Source organism: Danio rerio, chromosome 11, assembly GCF_052040795.2.
Source record: "Danio rerio strain M-AB ecotype USA chromosome 11, GRCz13ab, whole genome shotgun sequence".
In the NCBI taxonomy this organism is placed as follows: domain Eukaryota; kingdom Metazoa; phylum Chordata; class Actinopteri; order Cypriniformes; family Danionidae; genus Danio; species Danio rerio.
The window spans coordinates 25047087-25070528 of record NC_141031.1 but is presented as its reverse complement, the minus strand read 5'-3'; the positions used below and the strand labels follow the sequence as shown (position 1 = coordinate 25070528).

Sequence of the window (23442 nt, the reverse complement as noted above, 5' to 3'; positions counted from 1 at the left end):
TACTACTCACCCTGTTGTTGTTGTTGTTGTTGTTGTTCCAATCCTTAAAAATCAAAGTCCTGTGCACATTGCTAAAATGCTCTTAAAAACTTAGCAAAGAATGGTCTCATGTGACAAGTCATATCTTAAAAGCATTCTGGAGTAAATACCTATAAAGCACAAAAGGTTTTGTGACTAATACACATTATAAAAATCAGTAAGAAGTAGGACCTATATGTGTAGTTTTTTTTACTGAGTTAGAAAATCCAGTTTTAGAAAATCTGTTGCGACAAAACATAAAATCAAATAATCAAGTAGGGCCTACTGTAGCATACAAGAATTATTGTATATATCCATTAACCGTTTCTCTTAAATTGTTTGCTTTTTCTAGTCTATTTGGTGTAGACTTCAGGGTGAATACTTGATATTAAGAATTGTGCAAATGTAAATCCCAAAGAAAAAAAAAAAAAACAGCAGCAAATCAAAATCAAAAAGGCTGATTTACTAGATAAATATGTCTCATTGCCAGGTACCTGCTAGACTGGTTTGAAAGTTTAAAGAGAAAAAACAGACTTAGGCTACTGTAGGCCTTGGTTTAATTAATGATCCATCAAGTGGAAAATCAGGAAAATTAGCTTCATAATAGCCTAAGTAACAGTAGAACTAGGACTTACATTTATTGAGAGGCCAAATTGGGGTTGAGCTTGTTAATCGTCAAGTACTTGAGTTTCTAAACATTCCTGTAGCTCTTAAGCAGCAATGCTAGTTCTCATTGTTTTTTTACCTATGTCAAAAAAAAATAAATTAAAAAAAAATATATATATTTTTTTTTTTGCTGCTGCTTTTCTTTTGCCTTCCTCGACATTCACACAGTGCTGTGTCTAATCCTGGGGCCTTCAGGTGAGGACACCTGAAACATTATCATTAAGTTCTTCAATTACCTTTTTTATTTATTATTATTATTTTAGATGCATCATGCAAAGGACATTTTATGGCTTCAGAGCCTCCCATTTCATTGTCATCTGCTTCTTCAACCTTCAAAGTCATCTGCTCCAAAAATCTTTACTCACCCATGCTTCATTGGAGACATTTAGTCTTGACTAAGTGACATGCTGTAGTCTTCCCTGTTTACTTCACACACTGTTTTCATTTTAGGGATGATGCAAACCGTGTAGAAGTGGATGGCTGTGGCTTCATGAGGGCAGGAGTGGGGCTTAGATAGATCACAGTTCTTTCTGGAGAATACATTTGGGAGCATTGGAAGAAAAACTATTTTTCTGTTCTTCTTTTGGGAGAATGCACTTGGGACCGCTGGAGGGAAAACAGTTTATCAGGGGCAGAAGTGGAGCACAGAAGCACCTCCATTTTGGTAAATACACCTGAGTGTATCATAAGGAAAACAGTTAACCGGTGGCAGTAATGGAGCTTGGAAGATCCACCAGTCATTTGGAAGAAAGCACTTGACCACGATGGAGAGGAAACTATTTTTAAGGGCAGGACAGGGTCTCGGAGGGACCACTAGTGTTTTGGTAATGCACTAAAAGCATCATAGAGAAAACAGTTTATCGGGGGCAGGAGTGGGGCTCGGTATAGACTATCAGTCTGTTGAGAGAAAGCACTAGTGAGCATTAGAGGGTTCAATTGAGTGCAAGAGGGGACTGTGAAGGATACGCCAGTGATTTGGAAGGATCCCTTGAAGAGGAGAACATGGCAGAGATTACATCCTGCTGTACTGGAGATGGAATCATGATGATGGTTTTGTCAGGGGTTGCAGAGCTGTAAAGCGAGCAGCTGGTATAGTGAGGGTGTCCAGAGACACTTGGCAGCTCTGGTATATTTCTCCCTCCATTGACTTTGAGAAGTAGGATCTAACAGGAGTTTGCTGAGCTTTGACCTCCATAAGAAGAGGAGTTGGCCATGCGGCCTTCAGCTTTTCTCCAGTTTCTGTACAGCATACTTACTTTATTTATCCATCAACTTTTCTACACTGTGCACCTCTCTCTTTCATGAAACACACATCCTGTCTGCTTCATGACTGAGTACTCTTTCTCCATAACCGTATAGATTTTTAGCACAATTTAGTTTTCCACTTCCACTTCCACTTCCACTTGCATTAAAGCAGCCAAGTACAGATATCAGCAACGGCTGGAGGGACACTTTGAAAACAACAACCTTCGCAGCATGTGGAGAGGCATTAAAGCCCTAACAGACTATAAGAACAGCCCCTCAATGTCCAGCCATGATGCCTCGCTTCCTGACACCCTGAATGAGTTTTTGGCATGCTTTGACAGTGTTTCCAACAGAATGGAAATCCAGACAGCACCATCACCCACAGAGGAGACGATACCCATCTTCGAATGTCATCAGGTGAGATCCACTCTAAGGAGGATTAATGTCAACAAAGCAGCTGGACCAGACAAGGTTTCAGGCCGCACACTTAAGTCTTGTGCTGACCAACTGGTGGGGGTGTTCACCAACATCTTCAATCTGTCTTTAAAGCAGGCCATAGTCCCTATGTGCCTCAAATCAACAACCATTGTTCCAGTGCCCAAAAAGCAATCAGTGAAATGTCTGAACGACTATCGCCCAGTTGCTCTGACACCCATTATAATGAAGTGTTTTGAGAGACTTATTCTTTCACACATCAAAACTAACATCCCTACTTACCTGGACAACCTACAGTTTGCTTACTGCAGGACCAGATCAACAGAGGATGCAATCTCAATCACACTTCACACCTGCCTTTCTCATCTGGAGCATCCCAATACATATGTTAGGATGCTATTTGTAGATTTCAGCTCTGCATTTAATACCATTATACCATAAAAACTGGTAAACAAGCTGAACAATTTAGGATTAACCCCTTCACTCTGTTCTTGGATTTTGGATTTTCTCACTAACAGACCACAGAATGTAAGAGTGGGCAACCACATCTCATCCACCATCACCATTAATACCGGAGCACCGCAGGGCTGTGTCCTCAGCCCAGTACTTTTCAGCCTATTCACACATGACTGCAAACCCATTCACTCTTCCAACACTATAGTGAAGTTTGCTGACGACACCACAATAATAGGACAAATCTCAGGTAACAACGAGTCTCACTACAGAGAGGACGTCCAACACCAAATCAACTGGTGTGTCAATAACAATTTGGTTCTGAGCACCTCCAAAACAAAAAAGATCGTTGTAGACTACAGAAGAGCAAAAAGGACACCACCAACCCCCCTCCACATAAATGGCGAGGAAGTTGAGAGGGTAAATAACATCAAATTCCTAGGCCTACATCTGACAAAAGATCTCACATGGACCATTAACACCACCCACTAAGTGAAGAAAGCTCAACAGAGACTTTTCTTCTTAAGAAAACTCAAGAAAACAAAAGTACCGACTCAGCTCTTACTAAATTTCTACAGGAGCACGATAGAGAGCATCCTCTGTCACTGCATCACAGTGTGGTACACAAGCTGCACTGCGGAAAACCGGAGAGCTCTATCCCGGACTGTTAAGACTGCACAGAGGATCATAGGAATTAAACTCCCAAACCTCGATACAGTCTACGCTAGCCGCCTACAGAGGAGAGCTAGCAACATCATTAAGGACCCTACTCATCCAGGACACAAACTTTTTGCACTACTCCCATCAGGGAAAAAATATAAGGCAATTAATACCCGCACAAACAGGCTAAAGAGCACCTTCTTCCCCAGAGCTGTAGCCTGTGCCACCCCTCCTCTTTGTACACATTAACAGTCACCCCCCCCCCCCCCCTCACTCCCCACCTTCCTGATGTTCTGCTGCTAATGCACAAAGACACTTTATGGATATTCATGTTTGCACTCATTGCCATAATGTAAATACTGTGACTTATTACATTTAGTATATTTTATCTTGCATCTTATATTTTAGTATTATGTCTATTGTTTTTTTCTCTCTGTTTATATTGCTGCTGGTCTCTGTGAGTTACCAAACAAATTTCGGTGTACAACTACAATGACAATAAAAGTTCTTTACTTTACTATAGTTCAGGGGTTCCCAAACTTTTCAGCCCACGACCCCAAAATAACAATGCCAGTGACTCGCGAACCCCACATTCCTCGGAGATGGTTATAAATATAGAAATGTTGCAAACACAACAACAGGCCTATATAAACATTAGCATATTGACAACACAAAAAAGTGAAACAGTCTAACAACCATAAGCTATAATTTATAGAGTCATTTTTAAAATTTGTTTAATTTAATATTTACCTGGTGACGCAGTGGCGCAGTAGGTAGTGCCTTCACCTCACAGCAAGAAGGTTGCTGGTTTGAGCCTCGGCTGGGTCAGTTGACATTTCTGTGTGGAGTTTGCATGTTCTTCCTGCGTTCGCATGGGTTTCCTGCGGGTGCTCTGGTTTTTCCCCTAGTCCAAAGACATGCAATACAGGTGAATTGGGTAGGCTTATTCTGTAGTGTATGAATGTAAATGAGTTTTTATGGAAGTTTCCCAGAGATGGGTTGCAGCTGAAAGGGCATCTGCTGCGTAAAACATACAGTAAGCTGGGTAGGTTGGTGGTTCATTCCGCGGTTCGTGCATTAATTTTGGAAACCGCCAATCAGAGACCATCCTCAATATTCAGTTGTGACCTGTGTTTATTGTTAATGTATTTGATTGCCATAAAGGTATCAGAAAGTTTAACCTGGTGCTATAAAATCAATCTGCTGCAGCTGACGCTACTGCTGTGTTGTCAATCTAATGTAAACACACCAATTCTATGAAAAAAAAAGTAAAAGGCTGATGACTATTTATTTGCATGTTGTTGCTTTTTGGAAACGTTTACCTCCTATTTTATCTTCTGTGGGTTATGGATAAAAATATGATAAATCTAATAGTTTAATAAATTTATTTGACTTTTGGAATTCACCAAGTGGCCCCATCATTGTCCTGCGACCCCCACTTGTTGAGGGCTACTTACTAGTGATTATCAAATTGCAGTGACTTACAGTAAATAATCTGACAAAGCTCACATTTTATTAGTTGGTTAATATATGCTGCACAACACTTAAGCTCCACTTTTGAGTGCTGTGAGTGTGGGTCACTTATAGCATGCCTAAACTCATGTCACTGATTTAACCTGAAGTGTAATGAAATAAAAATCTTTGATTCAGGAGTTCAACATTTGTGGAACAAATATATCCCTTATAAAATCTGTCCTCTCATCAAACCAATTTACACCATTTTAACCCACAAATCGACATGCATGCTTTTCTCTCCTTTTAGCAAAGATGACTTTCTGTTTCCCTGGGAACATGAAAGCAAGTAGGGTTTCTAATTATACATGTATTGCATGTGTGAAAATATGCTTTGATAGTGACAGAGTGCATTAGCACTATTTAAAAACTATGTTTCCCCAATTATTATTTATTTATTTCAATAACAAATAAATATTTATCGAAGCTTTAAAAGCCATGAAATTGAATAAGCTAGATATTAGGTGAATCACAACATTGCAATGTTTGATTCAAAACAAAACAAAATAAGAAATATTGGAAGTACAGCAATTACAAAGGTACAATACTTTGTACTTAACAGCTTTCATTCATTCATTCATTCATTCATTCATTCATTCATTCATTCATTCATTTTCCTTCAGCTTAGTCTCTTATTTTTATAATGGGTGACTACAGAAGAATGAACCGGCAACTAATCCAGCATATGTTTTATGCAGAGGACGCCCATCCAGCCGCAACTCAGTAATGGGAAACTCTTGCACTTATACACTATGGTCATGTTTGTTTATCCAATTCACCTATACTGCATGGCTTTGGACTGTGGGGTAAACCAGAGCACTCGAAGGAAACCCATGCGAACATGATGAACACATGCGAACTATCCACACAAATGCCAACTGGCCCAGCTGGGACTTGAACCAGCAACTTTCTTGCTCTAAGGCAACATTGGTAACCACTGAGCCTTTGTGGAAAGACATTAATCCCATGAAGAATACACATTTTAAAAAGAATGTAATGTTCAATTTCGTTACTATTTAACAAATTTCAGGTTTACAGAAAAATAAAAAATATTTTTTAGTACATTGCATCATGGGTAATGTAGTCAAACATCTGATATTTTCAGAACCTAGCTGCTGCACTCTATAAAAAGAGGTTTGATTAATTTATCAGCAGTCTACACCAAAATTTCCACCAAAATATTATAATCTTTATCATCAAATTTGGTGCAAATTTTACAAATGGACTAAAATACAATATTCTCAAATATTAACTTAAATAACAAGGATTTATGCCATGTCAGAGGCCTGAATAATTGTATAATTGCACACGCAGTGAATCTCAGTGTGTGTGTGTGTGTGTGTGTGTGTGCAGTCAAGAGCAGGTTTACAGTGCTGGTCAGTGGATGGTGAAGAATAAGTCATTGTTTGACAGGACCAGCTGTCAGCTCCACTCTTCCTCACGACAGGCCTTGCCTGGCCACCTGCCTGCTATTCTCCAACTATGGTCACAAAACTCTCTCTTCAGACCACCTCAGATTAGTGTCAATACACATTACTTGGTTGATAATTGGAATTTTGCACTAATCAGTAAAAAAGTTACTCTTATACAGTTCCCAAAGCACTAAATATCTTATATTAGTACTTTTAAAATAAATAATTATTTATTAATTTATTTATAAATAGTAAAAATTACAGAAAGTGACATCGGAGACTATTTATTATTATTAAATAGGCTATTATTAATAGTAATATTACAGGCCTTAGTATCAAATAAATTCTGTTTTTGGACTTTTAGTTAATAATCCTTAAAAAGTCATTTTGCCATAAAATATTAAGCCATAAAATGGTTTAATAATAATCATTTTAATAATGATAATAATAATAATATTAGTAATAATAATAATGATGATAATAATAGGCGACGCAGTGGCGCAGTAGGTAGTGCTGTTGCCTCACAGCAAGAGGGTCGCTGGTTCGAGCCTCGCCTCAGTTGGCGTTTCTATGTGGAGTTTGCATGTTCTCTCTGCGTTCGCGTGGGTTTCCTCCGGGTGCTCCGATTTCCTACACAGTCCAAAGACATGCGGCACAGGTGAATTGGGTAGGTTAAATTGTTCTTATGAATGTGTGTGTGGATGTTTCCCAGAGATGGGTTGCGGCTGGAAGGGCATCCGCTGCGTAAAAATGTGCTGGATAAGGTGGTGGTTAATTCCGCTGTGGCGACCCCAGAGTAATAAAGGGACTAAGCCAACAAGAAAATGAATGAATAATAATAATAATAATAATAATAAATAATAATATCAAGGAGAAGAAAACATTGGGCCCTATCATACAACTGGCGCAATGCGGCTCAAGGCGCGACGCAATAGTTGTTTGCTAATTTCAGCTTGACGCAAGAGTCGTTTTGATGTTTTATGCCACCCTGTTTAAATAGCAAATGCATTTATTAAAAACAAGCTTAGATTTACCCACCTGTCACATTTTAGACCATATGGGGCATATGCATTTAAATGGAATGGTAGATGACTCTTAAAGGGAATGGTAGATGAGACTCTGATTGGTTTATTCTCAAAATACACCTATAACTCATAAAAAAAAATGTTCAACCCTTTTAGAACATGCGCCGCGGTGCAAAGTGAATTTTTCATCCTTAAATTAGCAAAAGTGTATTCCGACACACCCTAATTGTTTTTGCGCTCTGTGCTTTGCACTTTGCGCATGGATCGTCAAAATAGAGCCCTTTGTGTGAAAGAAGACTTTTTGAAAAACTTTTTTATCATCCTAATAAAATTATTTCTATATGGTCATGTAATGCTGAATGCTAGTGTAATGATTCAAAAAAATGTTTTTTTTTTTTTTTACATACAGGTTTTTACTGTATTTTTGATCAAATAAAAAAACACCTCTACTATAAGAACATCACATTATTTGAAAATGTTTGTAGCAAAATTATATGTAATTTAATTCCAATAAAAGTTCACAAAATTACTGTATTTTGATCAATTAAATGGCAGCTTGTTAAATGCAAGAGACTTAATAGAGACTTAATATCGAGCAACAACCCTTTGAACAACAATGTTTAAAAACTGCTTAAATTATATTATTTATATAGCACTTTTCTGGTATGTTTAATGAATAAAGTAAAAGTGTTTTTTTGAAACAATAGAATCTATCGAAGAGTATTAAAATGTAATAATATTATCTCAGTTAATAGCATGGTTGCCTCACCGCAAGAAGGCTTAGGATGCCTTTCTGTGAGGAGTTTCAAGTTAACCCTTTGGCAACCAAAAATTTTCAATAGTCATTTACATATATATTTAAAAATACAGTATGTAAATATACTCTCAAAAATAAATGTACGTGAGCTGTCACTGGGATGGTACCTTTTTAAAAAGTATAAATGTGTACCTATAGGAGGTCCTTATTAATACCTTAAAGGTACATACTATTAGTTAAGTGTTCCTCTTAAAATGTTTAGATACTAAAATATACTTTTGAGGTACCAATATGGACCCTTCAAGTACAAATGTGTGAAAAGGTTCCACAGTGTAAGCTCGCTTACCTTTATTTCTGAGAGTGTATGTTCAAATATATATGAGCTATAATTCATATACAGTATGACCATATATAAACACGCACACGCACATTATGTAATATGTTGAACATATTTGCATATACATACAGTGCCTATAAAAATCATCATATCCTCTGAGCATCTATACCTTTCCTTACTCGCCCTGCTTTCAAAAGCCCTTTGGGATTAAGTTGTATAAAGGCAGGAGAAGGCTACAAAACATTTTAAAGGTTGATGAAGTTATTTGAAAAATTTATTTAATTTCAGGCTTTATGACAATTAAAGTAATTATTTCAAAGGAGTATGATGATTTTTTTTGTATATATGTGAAGTCCAAATGTAAACTTTTATGTCATACAGTATGTAATTTGCCAATATATTTCTATATATCAGGTATATGGGTAACGTAAATGGGTCCACTGTTAACCCCTGATAAAGAAATAAATAAGCCAAAAAAGTGAGTAAATGAGTGTTTCTTAAATTATTTACAGTGAATCATTGGAAAAGTTTCTTGACCATGCATTGCATCAGCATTGAGTTCTGTGGGTTTTTTCAAACACAGTGGTCCAAACTCTGAGAAACGAAAACAGCTTAGTGTCTAAGCAGTGACACATCAGATATACCTGCAGTGGCATGAACATGCCTTAGACATGTCTGCACAACTACTACATAACTGTCATTCTGTGCCATCCCAACGCCCCACACAAACACTCAACATGCCAATCTGACCAGTAACTCATAAACTCAGTTATATCATGACCAGGCTACTATATATGCTTTGACACAGTCAATATAAAGGGTGTGTTATGTATGTCTATGTATGAAGCTGCCTTGACCGGAACCTGTTTTTGTTCATCAAGTCAATGAAGTCAAGGATATGCCTGGTATCTGTGTCACTTTCCTAGATTTGCATTCCAGAGACTGGGATGTTTACACTAGATTCCGTTTATGTCTCTCCAAGTAAGAGGAACCGTATCTGCATCATGAGCATTCTCACCCCGTCTTCAATGTTGTCTAACTATTTGGTCGCTCCAGAAACCAAAGCGCTAAATTTGTGCTCCTGATGACATGAGAGAAGGTCACCGGAGCCCAGAGTCAGATATAAACAGTGCGGAGACAAGCTTGTAGGCCATATTTTTACTCGCCGGTAAAGCCTGGAACGGGGCTCAACTTTCCTTAACGTCCTAACTGGAATCCAGACATTGAAGACGAACAAAATTAGGACCATTGCCGGCATAGTTTCCGCAGAAAACATTTGAATGCCATCCCAGCCAAACCCACGCCTATTTAAAATGGATGCATGATCACAAATGTTTCAATTGAAAGCATCCCGATTTCCTTGCATACAGTATGTGGAACGATCGCCTGAGAATGAAAAATATTCTTCAATATGTTGGAATGAAGAGGATGCATGTCTTTGAAATCTATATTTCAAATACCAAGGACTAATATTAGGGCCAAAAACGCATGCTATTCTGAGATTTATTCTTGAATGCCACCAATGGAGGTCTGTGGGTGACAATCAAATGGAATTTAATAGTAACACACACCTTGTAATGTGGAAAAACCACAACAGATATCCAAACAATTCAAGGTTGTGCTCCATTTTTAGCATAAATGGACCTGGACTACATCAAAACACGAAGGTGTTTTTTTTGTTTGTTTGTTTCCATGATGTCTTTTGAAGGGCGATGCAGCATATTATGGGGTTTAATGGGTTTGTCAGCTGTTCTCTGATGCTCTTGTTAAGAGGTGTTTCCACTAGATTCCCACATGCACGTTCGCCATGACGGTGCTCTTGGAAAGTGATGTATCGTTAACGGCTTGTCTGGTCTATTTAAATGACCCATGAGAGGCCGCAGTCACATTGCCACAGTTTAAGAAGGTGATTAATAGTTTGCCACATGAGGTTGGTTGGTAGAATACATGTTAATTGGACATAATCTATCCCTTAAAAAGCTGGAAAAAAAGAATAATACTTCTGATGTTAGAAAGGAATGTATAAAATGCCTAGGCTAGTGCAGCCAGTTAAGCCATATTTATGCATAATTTTGATACACTATCCATAGGTTAACTATGGTATTTGTAGTAGAATTTACAAACTATAAATTTACAAACTGTAAAACTGTAGTAAAATGGTTACTTCACTTTAACTACAATAAATTCTTATCAATTTTTAAGAAATTTGTTTTAAAATTTTCATTTAAGCAAATATACTATATATTATGCATAATCTGAAATGCAGTGAAGACTTTTGTAAATTTGGCTTTACCATCATGGGAATAAATTAACTTTTGCAATATATTCAAATAGTAAAGTTATTGTAAATAGTAATAATTATTGCTGGTTTCATTGTATTTTGATTATATAAATGCAGTCTTGGTAATGTGGCTTTTTCATACCACTTTATTGTAAAGAAAACATCATTTTAATTATGACAAATCATAATTTTATCATTTTATATGTTTCACTTGTTTTTCTAATGTGTTTTGATGAAGTCAGCCTGACCCAATAAGCAAAATAAATAAAAATAAAGTAAGCAAAATAAATCATCATATTTTAACATTTCTTTTTAATCTTTTCTTTAACCACTGCAGTCAGTTGCATGGTGGTTAATCTGAAGATTTGTCCAGATTTTTCATCATTTTTAAATTCTTCTGTCCATGATGTGTTTACGGTCTCTTGGAGAAAGGCATTTACTAACAGTGAGTGTCGTGCCACCGACGGGTGAGGCTGTCATGGTGCTTGGAGAGCCAGGATCATTCCTCTGACTTAACATGACACCACTTGCACTAAGACATGACAGCTGCACACGCACATGCTTTCCATTCTGTTTGTTGTAGAGGATTATAACCTGATAAAAGAGACCAGTGACTATCGTATTGTAAGACCCTGACCACTACTGTTTCATTCTGACAGAGAGCCCTAAAGACAGTAAAAACACAGGTACCGCTCAGTGTTATTTTAGGATTATTCATTTACTGTTATAGTACTTACAGTATTTATGTTTTGAATAAAATTTTAGCTTTTATTTTAGTTTGAGAAATTTTGCCTTTGTCATTTACTAATGTTATTTAATGTTGTCAAAACCTTTGTACATTTATACTTCATACACAATACTTCTACTTTAAATGTACTGTACATGTCTTTCATCCAACATTTATTCAAACCAGTGTTCATAATGAAAACTGCATCAATTCAAACTCATTGCAGTAATAACTGATTTATCCATATATTTTTTCAATCACAACTATAACATCACAAGCTGCATAACCCAAGATTTACATTATGTAATTTTTCTTTTCCAATAATTGTATAATGTTTTAATTATAGGCCATTTTGAGGGATTTAAACAATAACAATGGTCCTAACCTATTTTGTGTATTACATTTCTAATTTCCATAGCTTCTAAGAATCCAAAAATGTCCACATATTCATAAATAATATTGTCACAGCTGTTTTAACAATAAGACATGATTTAATTGCCTCTTGCATTTATCAGATCCAAAGCACATTAGAGTCTTTGGGCACCTTCCTGCTGCCGTCCGCCCCCAGCCTCGCTTTGGTGACTCTAGATTTCCTCGGGCCAATCACGTGCCCCCATGATGGTTCATTCAAATGTCTGCCCTATCAACTTTCGATGGTAGGTTCTTCACCTACCATGGTGACCACGGGTGACGAAGAATCAGGGTTCGATTCCAGAGCAAATTACTTATTTCCGACATGGCGTGGTATGACGAAAAATAACAAGGCAGGTCAATTTGGAGGCCCTGCGATTGGAATGAACGCATCCCAAACCCATAGGCCAGGACCCATTGGAGGGCAAGTCTGGTGCCAGCAGCTACATTAATTCCAGCTCCAATAGCGTATGCTAACGTTGCTGCAGTTATAAAGCTTGTAGTTGAATCTCGAAGACCGGGCCGTGCGGTTTGACAATAAGCAGGAAATGTTCATGGACTAGTGACATCACCACATTGAAATGGTCTATATATTTAGGTTATATGAGAAATTTATTTCATTGCATTTTTTGTTGTCTGGGACTTTAAGTGCTTATACTGATTTCAGTAGGATGGATTCTGATTGGTTGTAGTTTATTTTATTCAGATTGAAAAAAAAGTTCTAAAAGTGAGTACAAGTATATTTATTGTTACTTTTTATCTTTATCGCTACAGTTATTGTCAACATAGGCTCTTTCTGAAAACGTAGCCCTATATGCATTTCTGGAGATCTCAAATGATGTAGCCAGAAGTACATAAGGCTGCATTTCGTCTTTAAAATGAATGCTACAGGGTGGTGTGATGTCATTCCTTTTCGCGCTTACCAGCTGACTGTTTAGCTTCTTATGAACGGCTTTCCCGCTGTTACCAGTTTGTCCAGTTAGCTCGACGTGTACATCGGTAGACATAGAGAGGACACAGAGAGGAATTGACCATGACGACAGGGTTTGAGTCTGGTGAAGAATGGTTCTGGAAAGACAGTAAGACAAAAACAGTAGCCAAAAAATAAAATAACAGGGTGAGAATGTAGTAAAAAGGTGAGGGCTTTTCCTTTTTTGGATTGCTATCGAAAACTGTCGGTTGGGTTTGGGGAAGTGGGTGGACAGGTCAATTGATGCTTTTGAAAACACTGTAGGTTGGGTTTAGAGAAGGAGAAGGGTGGGTCAGACGATCGGTCAGTCAGTCGACAGATGACAGTCAGTTGACAGTGGCCTTTGGTGAATTTACCCGAGAACAGCAGACACGAACGGCACTCAAGAGAGAAATTTGAGATTTGAAAAAGTGTACATAGCAGCCTCTGGTGCATTCACGAAAACAAAAACTGCAAAAAAAAAACATATTTCCTGGGACGTATTTGGCACTCTTTAGAAATGTATATAGTGGTATGTTTCAGAATGAGCCTGGGTTGGTTATTATCACTGCTTTGAAATGTAATTAAAATATATATTACTTCACAAAATAAATGAATAAATTAGAAATAATTATAAAAAATATGGATACTTTGTCTGCCACAGAAAAAAAAAAAAACAAACAATTTATGTCATAATTCTCACTTTTCGCTTTGAAATTCAGATATTTTCATCTTGAAATTTCAGAGGAAAAAGTTAAGATACACATATAGATTCCATAGAATTCTGAGTTATGACTGCTTTTCAAAATTGAAATGTTATTGAAGGCACTACAAATATCAAAACCCAAGATTTATTAGATATAATCACCTCACCATTGCATCCTACTCTTAAAAAATACTATTTCATTTGACACTTTGTTATACAATACAATAACAATCATACATTTTCAAGTGCATCTCAAGTGTCCCAACATTTTTGGGGCCACTGTATTTGACAGAGCATGCTTAGAAATCATAACAGAGCTTCTGGACAAGAGAGTCCCTGACAAACCCTCTGAACCTGTTTCTTCAGGCCAAATCAAGATCCAAACATCTGTTCCAGTCACTACCCTTTCCTAACAGCAATAACGGGGGCTGTAATATCTTTCTAGGATTCTATAGCCGAATATGAGTGAAGAGTGAGCATTCCATGGCTAATGCAGCCACGTTCTGGGCATTTCTTCACAAGAAGCCAATTCCCCCTTTGTCCTCCTCCCTTTCTGCCAGCTGTCCTGCAATGTGCTGCTGCTTGTCAGTGGAGAGAAGTGGCACAGTGTTTTCAGTGACAGGACAGCACGCCATGTCGCCTTTCACCTAAGACCCTCTCGAATAGACTGATATCATCTGTCTGGTTGAGGATCTACTCAATCTTTCATGATAAACCTGTGTTTCTGGCATGCTTGATGCTGGTCAGGAACACTTGAACCTGGAACAGCTTGAAGTACTTGAAGGCTTATTGTAAAAACCATTGATTGCATAGTAGTTGTGAGGTTGTACGAATTTATAGCAATTCATTCATTCATTTTCCTTTGGTTTAGTCTCTTTTTCAAAGGTCGCCCTTCCAGCCACATTCTAGTATTGGGAAACATCCATACGTACTCATTCAAGTACAGACTCATACACTACGGTCAATTTAGTTTATCCAATTTATCTGTACAGCATGTCTTTGGGCTGTGGAGGAAACTGGACCATCCAGAGGAAACCTACGGCAACATAGGACATCATGCAAACTCCACACAGAAATGCCAAATGGTTCAGCTGAGACTTCAACCAGCAACCTTCTTGCTTTGAGGCGACAAATTCATGGGTCAATGACACATATACAATGGGTAGGTTAATAAATAATATGAATATTTCTTGTTCCCTTCCAGCCAGAGCTGTTTCCCTCTCGTCAGTGAGTTCCCAAATCCCAAAATGACCCCAGACTCCTAAATCAGCTCAGAGCAGTTTCAAAGTAAATAAACAACAGTGAGTTGAAGCAGTCTGTGATATAGTTAAAAAAGGACAATTAAAACAATAGAATAACCAGCCTACAAAATAAAAAATCCAAATAAATTAAATACTTTAGCTTATTAAAAATAATAGCCAATTCATTTTTTTTTTCGGCTTAGTCCCTTTATTAATCCGATGTCCCCTTAGCGGAATGAACCGCCAACTTATGCAGCATGTTTTTACGCAGCAGATGCCCTTCCAGCCGCAACCCATCTCTGGGAAACATCCATAAACACTCACTCACTACAGACATTTTAACCTCCCCAATTCACCTGTTTTTGGACTGTGGGGGAAACCGAAGCGGAAACCCACATGAATGCAGGGAGAACATGCAAACTCCATACAGAAACGCCAATCGACCAAGACGAGGCTCAAACCAGCAACCCTCTTGCTTTGAGGCGACAGCACCACCTACTGCGCCACTGCGTCACCATAATAGCCTATACAAACATAAATTGAATTATTAAATCTCATTCATCTTTTCTTCTTTGTACAATTAAAATATACATTGATTCTGCTACGTTACTAATTATTAAGGGTGAAATAGGGCATGTTTGGAAATGCTAACATTAGCCTGATAGCACTGAAAGCCTATGTTCCACCTTGCAAATGGTCATCTCAAGCCATGCTTCCTGATAACATCCCTACAATACATCATGCAACATTTACCAGACAGAAAATGTTATAGTATATTTAATTACAATACCAAACCTACAGTCAGAATTATTTGCCCCCTGCTAATTTTTTTCCCCAATTTCTGTTTAACGGAGAGAAGATTTTTTTTTCAAAACATTTTTGAAACAAAATAGTTTTATTAACTCATTTCTAATGACTGGTTAATTTTATCTTTGCCAAGATGACAGTAAATAATATTCTACTAGATATTTTTCAAGACACTTCTAAAGTGACATTTAAAGGTCAGGTTAGGATAATTAGGCAAGTTTTTGTATAATGATGGTTTGTTTTGTAGAATATCGAACACAAATATAGCTTAAAGGGGCTAATAATTTTGACGTTAAAATGGTTTTTAAAAAATTAAAAGCAAATATGACTCTCTCCAGAAAAGAAAATATTATCAGACATACTGTGAAATTTTCTTGCTCTATTAAACATCATTTGGGAAATATAAAAAATAAATAAATCTAAGGGGGGCTAATAATTCTGACTTCAACTGTACATTTCTGGAGCTCGCAACTTCTGTAGCCAGAGCTAAGTTTGGCTGCATTTTGTCTTTAAAATGAACACTATGAGGCAGTCCGACACCGTTCCTTTTCACACTTACCAGCTTACCCTCCATATTGACAGCTTTTTCGCTGTTATCGGTTTGTCCGGTTAGTTTGCCGCGTATGTCAGTGGACTTGAGATGCAAAGAGGAGTTGACTGCATTGACGGGGTTCAAGTCTGGCAAACAACGGTTTCAGAAAGCAGGTAAGATAAAAACAAAAGCCAAATAATAAAATTAACAAGTTTAATAACAGGGTGAGAATGTGGTAAAATCTGAAAATGTGGTAAAAATCAGGCGAGTGCTTTTCTTTTTCTGAATTGCTTTTGAAAACACTGTCGGTTGGGTTTAGGTAAGGAGGAGGGTAGGTCAGTCGATCTGTTAGTCAGTCAACAGTGGCCTCTGGTGGATTTATGCGAGATGGGCAATGATGGAATCCTTTGAAAACAGGGTATGCAGAAGTATGCAGTTACATTTTTTGACAGGCAGGTTGCAGGACAGCCTATTGTAACATACAGATTGATTGTTTTGACCTTCCACAGAACCAACATAAATACATTTAGACTATAGGAGGTGAAGAAACTTTGAACCAGCAAAACAAACAACAATTAAAAAAATCAATCAATGAAGTCAATGACCTCTGACTAAATAGCTGAATTGATTAACATTAAAAGACAGAGGAGTCACAGAATACACAGTTAATGACAAGCATTCGCTTACTAGCTATGCTTATTTAAGACACAATTAGCCGTAGACAATATATTTTATACTCACATTTGTTATACAATTTTTTAGCAAGACAACCGTGACATCATCAGCAACCTGACCTCTTTACCTCCTTCCTAAAATGCTGAGAAAGTGCTTTCCTCTTCAGGATGAGCTCCCGGGTGGCGTGTGCGTGTGTGTGAGTGTTGTGTATGTGTGTGTGTGTATGTGGCTTTTCTACAGTGTTTCTGCTGACAGTGGTTAGAAAGCAGGTCCGGCTGAGTGACTCCGACACACTGCTCTCCTGCAGCCTCTAGTCGACCACAGAAGCCCCATTGTGCTCCTCCACCATCAGTGATCATCCATCACATTTTAACCTGACAGCAACTGCACAGCCTCCTAATCCTGCCAGAGATGCAGGCTTGGGTTACTATGACCAGAACACCACGGGGCGTCCTTTTTGGACCCGTGCTGGATGAGGATAGAAGTCAGTGGTGTAGTGGTGAGAAGTGGGTATATAGCTACTCTTAAATAATACCCTCAAATTATTTATATATCAAGCAATGTATGAACGTCGTGTGTAATTAATCATTTAATCAATTATTCAACTCTTTTGACTCAATTCAGGGTTTTGGTTTCATGATTTAAACTTTTGTTTTTTTCTAACAAAATGAGACTAAAGGCATTATTTAATGTTATATGAAAAGTTGTCCTTTTAAGAGGTTGTTGCATAACCTTTCTTTGCAGAATTGAAATATAACAAAACTAAATTCATATGAATGAAATGAAGCCTTACCTGTGCTCTTTCTACTTAAAATGAGAGGAAGTCACTGCATTTGAAACATGATCCAAAAAAGATGCAGCATACATGCAGTAATAGCAGTTTTTAATCTAAATTTGATTGTGTTTTTTTGAAATTAGAATCAGATTGAAATAAAATTTTTAGCTTAAAGTAAAAACACAAGTAAAAACATTGTATAAAAACAATAATCCTTTCAAGGTTCAAGGTTGAGTTAAATTACACACACACACACACACACACACACACACACACACACACACACACACACACATATATATATATATATATATATATATATATATATATACACAAATGGACAAACAAGAGTAAGAAAAAAAACATCACTAACATTGTTACATTGTATCGTTACAAGACTAGTATTAGTGTTAAAGCTGAATTTACCCCAAAATAGAACAAATAGACCACTCTGTCATTTAAACTACCACTTGAAAATTTTTTTTTAAGTTTAGTCATTTTACCTAAATCAATTCCACTGATTTAAACCATGAAGTTTACATACATAGTTTGTGCCGTCTTCTAGTTTTAGGCGACACGGTGGCTTAGTAGTGATTACTAAGTGGTTAGCACTGTCGCCTCACAACAAGAAGGTCACTTGTTTGAGTCCTGGCTGGGTAAGCATTTCTGTGTGGAGTTTAAAAAGAAAACACTTTTATAATGACAAAGACTATAGAACATACAAGACATGTCACTCGTAATCTTCTCAAATGGGGAAAAGTGAAACGGTCACTATGGTGAATAAAGCCCTACCTACTAGTACAGGAGCCAATCATCGATCGCTATATGGTGAATAAATCCCACCTTCTAGTACTGTAGCCAATCATCGATCACTATTTGAGTCTGACGATATTCCGGAAGAGGGGCTGGGATTAGACATGACTTTTTGCAGATTTTGTGTGATTCAAACATTTAGAAATAAAACTTAAGTTGTTTAACTTTATTGGTGATTTTTAATATGGAATTCAAACGTAAGCTTGGCAAGCAGTTTTAGAGAATTTGATGATTCCTTATTCAGAAAGAATGCCTGAGCATACTGCCCGAGAGGATACTGCCATGTTAGATTGTGCTGAATTGGAGAGAGTAGGGCTGCTGGATTTACAACATGTTAATTAATTAACGTTATTCATTCGTTGATTTTCCTTTCCTTTATTCATTAAGGGTCACCACAGCAGCCCATCAACCTATCCAGCATATGTTTTCCAGCTGCAATCCAATACTGGGAAACCTCCATACACACTTATTCATACACATACACTATAGCCAATTTAGTTTATTCAATTCACCTATACCGCATGTCTTTGGACTGGGGGGGAAACCACTGGCCGACGTGGCATGATGGCGCCGTACTTGTGGCAGCCTGTTGCAGCAGCTCTGGATGTTTTTAACTTTGTGTACTTGTTGTACTTTTTAAATATTCAACTGACCCAGCCAGGACTCAAACCAGCAACCTTCTTGCTGTGCAGCAACAGTGCTAACCACTGAGCCACTTAATTAACTTTGCTAATTCCCAAAGTACGTGAAAGTAAGTGACATTTTATCAGAGAGAATAATAAAGTAAACATTATAGTAACTTTTGTTTCCCTTCGGATAGAGAACTCCAATGCTATGTGGAAAACCTTCCACTATGGGGTTTTCATCAGAAACCAATCATCTGAAAGAGTATAAAATTGGGTAAATTAAATGCCAAATGAATTGCCAGCATCAGCATGCACAGCTGGCGTCAATGACAATCAGTCAAGTATATAAGATGCGGCTAGTGCAATGCTCAACATCCTTTTCGCTTACAGAGTCTTTCACGAGCTTCTGAGAGAGTCTTTTAGGTTTCTCCAACCTGTGTCTACAGAGAGAGATCGACAAGAAGCTGCTCCCTGTCCAGAGCGCGTATAATTCCCCCCGGCCGGTCCCTTTGAGAGAGCACCTACTCTTTCACGGACAGGGCACCATCGGGCTCCCTCACCCAGATCTGTGGAACCTCTACGTGTGGTCCATAGATGTGAGGAAGATTTGGGTAACCTACCGTTGGCGGTGGTTATTACCATAACTCAGGTTGGAGCACCCTCTAGGAGGCATGCCTTCGCCCTGGAGTCTATTCACTGAGTGGTGCGAAAACCCCATAGTGGAAGGTTTTCCACATAGCATTGGAGTTTCCCCCCTCGGGGAACGAGGGTTACTTTAGTAACCGTAGCGTTCTTGTTTACTTTGAGTATCTAAAGTGAAAAAGGCACATTGTTCATTTATGTTTAAAAAGAATTGTTATTGCTTCTCCATATATACAGCAGAGTGTATTTTACAAACCATAAATATTATGTACTTGCGTGTTAGGATGCTGACTCTATCGCAACACGTCATAGTGCCCACAATAAAACTTGCAACTTTTGGACCTGACATTGAAGACACAAAAGGCATTTTTAAAGTTCTTTGGCGTACATGGGACTTCATATGATTGCAGTTGACTACATTGAATGTTTTTGGTTCCTTTTTTGGACTTTAATCATCTTGACTGTTGCTGTTAACCCTTTGATGCACTACATGGGTCTAAGGTGACCCATCTAAGGTTATTTTTTCTATATCTATTTTATAGCTTGTGCATCGAAGGGTTAATAAGGAATTTTATTTAATATAAAATATTTTAATTTCTGTATGAATATGAACAAAGGTTTCAGGGTATTGGAACAACATGGGGATAAGTAAATAATCAAATAGGCACAACATTTTGATTAACTTTTTAAGGGGCATTTTGTAAACATTACTGGTCCTAAAAGCACTCATATTTATGTCTGAAGAAACAGCATTTCAAGTACTGTATGTGGTTTAATGCTAAATGACAAATATCTGACTTTGAAAAGGTTTTATTGTCAGAGTGATGATGTCTAGCATGTTTCTTCTATGATGTCCAACAGTTTTGGTTTTTAACTACTGTAGTTCTGACAAAAACATAAGGCATAACAGGCAATGAAAAATGCAGGATGCAAAACACTCAGTGCCAATAGAAAACTAGAATAATAACAGTGAAAAAGTGTTCTGTGTGATCAGGCCTAAGGGCCCATTTACATTAATGTGTTTTGCTTCTAAAATGCATGACTTTTTGATTCACACTACCCTAGATTTTTCTTTGGGAATGCAGTTGTTTTGTGTCAGCATGGAAGGAAACTGAAAACGGAGGTGTGACTGCTAAAAGTCTCTGTCTGATTGGGTCTTTTGGGGCATTGTGTATCTTTCCTTTATTCGTCAAGCCCTTTTCACATGACCATAACACTATTAGAATATGATAGACCAGGCCTGACAGCCTGTGAACTACAACATGGACACAGAAATAAAAACTTTACACGTATTGTTGTTCGAGTCAGAGTCAGAGTGGGGGTACCGTCTCTGTAATATTTTGGTAGACTGGTTGCCCCCTACCTAGGGTGGGTTCGAAAGAACGAGAAGATCGAAGCTAGAGGGCTGGTCTTCTTTAAATAGGTTTTAGGGAGTAGGTGATTGGTTAAGGAGACAAAGCGAGGTAAGCCTTTATTAACAAGGCAATTCCATTTTATAGTTCGTTTGTCTGTGCTGTTGACTAGTAACCAAATACAGAGTGACACACATACAGTACTTCCTGTTTATATTTGGAATGTGCATGCCCAGAGTGTGTGTATGGCCACATGATGTACATTTTCAGCGGTAAAGTGTAGATGAAGATCTTTTCAAATACACTAGATGAAATGCTAGTGTGGATGTGGATCGATATCTTTCTGAAACAGTGTTTTAAAACTAAACTGCATTAGTGTAAATAGGGTCTTAGAATGTCCATAGAACATAACTAAGTTTATATTAGGGCATTTATAAATTGGTATACCCAATGCAGACTGATAAAGAAGTAGGTAATATCTGAGTAAACCCTCCAATACAGCACTAGCAGGCGATAAAGCTAAGAATTGAAGCAGGTCTTTACTTCTGCATTCAAAGATACCACAGTTTCTGAGGGTGACTTTCACCAATAACATTGCAGAAGAGTTTGTATTACTGTCACTTATATCATAGTGAAAAAGCCCCTTCATCGTGTAGTACATGGACTCTGAATAGCTGCGGTGTGTCAGTGGCCATAAATAAGCCTGTGGATTCATTAGGGCACATAGCGGAAACTCTTCTGAATTAGCATGTGAGCTATGAGTCTTGGCTAGTCCGGTTGGGATTTTCAGTGTCCGGAGAGACTGCAAAGCTCACTTTCTAGGGGTCATGGACAATGAAGGTCTGCTTGACTCAACCAGTGCTGGATGATATTACAGTTCAATGTAGTTACCACAAAGATAAAAAAAGACAAAAAAAAAAAAAACAAACAAACAGCAAATCATGACTTAATAAGTGTAATATTGCATTAGGACTTTATAAATTCAATATTATTATGATCATTATTAAAATATAAACTGTTATGATTATTATTATCATATAATATGTATTACCACCCATCTGGGTAAAGTTAGAGACCATGATCAAAACGATTATTTAATATTATACAACAGTTCTGTCTGGTTTTTGAATCTGACTGGCTGGCAGCCATGTGATAAATCTGGAATAATACTTGGAAATGTCTCTAGATTAATAGCATTTCATGTAATGTTCAGCCTTATAATCTTATAATGTCAGCAAAATCACCTGTTTCGTCATCACTTTAGACATTACGCTAGAGAATCATTCAAATAGCTCTAAAATAACATTGGTGAATGAGCAATGGTTTTTACTGTTCTGACGTAAGCAGCAGATGTGAATGAATGGTGGAAGAAAGTAGTTTCTCATACAAAAGGATTTAAAGATTTTCTGTGTTTGATTTTCTTTTTTATATACACGATTATGCCTTCAAACTGTTGTATAAACGCAGGGTCATACTCGTAGCAGTGTAATATGGCTGTAAATATTCACTGGTCGGACAGTAAGGCAAATGGCTTGCTTCCACTCATGTGATATTGCTCATATATATTTTTATAATTATTTAAATATTTATTTAACCTTTTTACTTATAATGTACAATATAAAATAATATGTAAACCATATATTACTATTACTAAAATATTACTATTTTTTTTGTAGTTTTTATGTTAATATAAGAAGTAAAATAAGAATGGCAAATTATGGTGTGACAGAAAAAAAATGAGAAAGAAAATATTTTAATTATTTTACATACTAATTTGTGTATTAGTTCTACTTGTTATTATATTTGATAATGTAAAAATGTAATGTCATATAAAAGTATTATTGTGGTTGTTGTTATTTCTGTATTCTTCCATTGTATATTCAAATCAAATGATTCATTATTATTATTAGTAGTAGTGGTGGTAGTAGGAGTAGTTATAGCAGTAGTAGTTGTAGTAGGAGTGGTAGTAGTATATACTGTATAATAAATTAAAATACACTATTGTTATTAGGTCACTAAATAGATTTGGTAGATTTGTTAAACTGTCACTCTACATTTTCAAATTTTACAAACTAACAAACTTACAAACAGATTACAAACTTTTCTATTACATACATTGCCATTTACTAGTTCCAGTAGTACCATTTAATTGCAATTCACAATTATAATGTTTTATTGTTTTGTCTTTTAAACAGCCAGAATAAACATTACACTTCGTCTTGAGCTTCTTCTCTGACCAAATTACAGAAATAATGAAACATAAACACGATGCCACATTTCACATCTTCAGCAAATCCTGTCTGATGAGGATTTATCTTAGTCAGTCAATTTAGGAGCCGTGCTACATCTTTCATATCTCCAACAGCCTGTAGTTTGATTTCCACG

At 37.1% G+C, this 23442-nt stretch overlaps 1 long non-coding RNA gene across 1 annotated transcript in view; it reads left to right on the top strand.

The window, feature by feature from the left end:
- Positions 1 to 23442, top strand: part of LOC147841783 (uncharacterized) — a 751871-nt gene that overhangs the window by 518914 nt on the left and 209515 nt on the right. The window lies entirely within an intron of this gene.